Source organism: Dipodomys ordii, unplaced genomic scaffold (genome assembly GCF_000151885.1).
Source record: "Dipodomys ordii isolate 6190 unplaced genomic scaffold, Dord_2.0 Scaffold129, whole genome shotgun sequence".
NCBI classification, from domain to species: domain Eukaryota; kingdom Metazoa; phylum Chordata; class Mammalia; order Rodentia; family Heteromyidae; genus Dipodomys; species Dipodomys ordii.
The window spans coordinates 854,050-856,286 of NW_012267345.1; positions in this window are offsets into that span (position 1 = coordinate 854,050).

Genomic DNA, 2,237 nt, shown 5'->3' on the forward strand with positions numbered 1-2,237 from the left:
AAAAGAAAAAAGCCAGAAGTGGCACTGTGGCTCAAGTGGTAGAGCGCTAGCCTTGAGCTGAAGAGCTGAGAGACAGCACCCAGGCCCAGAGTTCAAGCCCCACGACGGGACCCCCAAAAAAAAAACTTTATCAAGTTGCCAATAATCATAATAGTCTTAATTTTCTTCTTTTAAGCTGGCCAAGGTCAGGCATAGCAGCTAGCTACAATTCTAGCTACTCTAGAAGCAAAGATTAGAAGACTGGAGGAAGATCTCATTTTGAGACCAGCCCTGGAAAAAAGTCAGTCAGACTCCAACTCAACCAATAAAAAGTTAAGTGTGTTATTTCAGCTACACAAGAAATATAAATAGGAGGATCACAGTCCAGGCCAATAAAGGCATAAAATGAAGACGCCACTAGAAAAATAACTAAAAGCAAATGGAAGGAGTACCCGTCTAACAATCAGGTATCTCTGACTTCCAACCCCAGTACTGACCAACACAAACAAACAAACAAGGCCTGGCCAAAAATGTTCCAGGTGATTCACAAAAGAAATTCAAAGGGCCAAACAGCAATAGTGCTCAAACTCACTAGCAAGCAAAGAAAATGAGATGACAATCTTTATCTACCAGGCTAGAGAACCCTAAATTATTTCTATTATCCATCAACCACTGGCAATGGAGTGGGCACAGGGTGCACAGGGGAGAAGCAAATGGTGTCAGCCAACTCTTTTGTGCTTTCCTTAGGTTTCAGGTAAGGTCTCATGTTTTTGCCTACGCCAGTCTGGAGGGTGATCCTAACTACTGCTTCCCACTTAGATGGGATCACAAACACATGCCACCAGGGCCCAGCTTTCTGGTTAAGATAGGGTCACACTAACTTTTGTCCACAATGGCCTTGAACCATGATCTTCCCAATTCCTTCCTCCTAAAACAGCTGGCACTGCTGGCATGGAGCACTGCACCGTGTCATGAAAATGTTTCGGTCAGTGAGTGCTATGCCAAGGCACACTGTCAAGGAAACAGGGTCAGCTACTGGATGAAATGTATCTTAAAGGATGTGAAGAAAAATCACAGCTACCTGGCAACTTCACTAGTGAGGACACAGGGCAGACACAGCATTCAACACAAGTTCATTCAGTGCCACACACTCATTGGGCACCTGCTGTTTGTAGGCACTGGCCAGACTCCAACACCAAATACCAGAAACATGCATGGGTGTGGCATACCCTCCTAGTGCTACCTTTGTACCCAACCAATGCTGCTGCCAATAAACGCCATGGATCACATGTCTCGGGCAACGCTAGGAAAAAAGAGCGGCTCTGCTGCCAGGGCTCTGTTACTGGCTTTGTCTGAGGACCCACAAGCAGGAAGAGTAAGTCTTGGCTGTTAGGATGAGAGGCAGACAAAGAAAAGGCCAAGGGCACACTGAAAAGGCAGCTTGAGACAAAGAGGCCTTGAGAGACACTCTACCACCACCACCAACCCCCCCAAAGCCTCAGCTCAAGTGATGGCCCTGGAGCCCTCCAGGGTGCATGCAGACAGACATGCAGCAGGTAAGGTCAGGTACAGCACTGGTGAGGGGCCCTGGTAAGTGACATGAAGGTACAAGGAAGCTCTTCACAAATAACATCAACCTGCCCATCCCTCAAAAAAAAGTCTAGAAAATAAGGAATGGGTAATCACAGCATGTGGAAAGCTGGGCAAGGAGAATCTTGATTTCAATGCTAGTGTGGGCTACATAGCAAATTCCAAGCCAGCCTAAGCTACACAGTGAAATCCTATCTGAGAGAGAAAGAGAAGGGGAGCGAGACGGCTGTGCAAAAGGTGGCACAGGAGGGCTGGGAAGGTGGCTCAGTGGTAGGGCGCTCGCCTTGCATGCCTGAGGCCCTGGGTTCGATTCCTCAGCACCACATAAGCAGAAAAAGCTGGAAGTGGCGCTGTGGCTCAAGGGGTAGTGTGCTAGCCTTGAGCTGAGGAGCTGAGGGACAGCGCCCAGGCCCAGAGTTCAGGCCCCACAACCGGACCCAAAAAATAAAAATAAAAAATAAAAAAATAATAAAAAAAATTTTAAAGCCATTTGCTGGTGGCCCACTCCCATCAACCTAGCTACTCAGGAAGCTGAGATCTGAGGATTATTGTTCTAAGCTAGTCCAGGCAGAAAAGTCCATGAAACACTTAGCTTCAATTAACCAGCAAAAAAAAATCAGAAGTTGAATTGCGGCTCTAGTGGTAGAGAGCCAGCCTTGAGTGAAGTA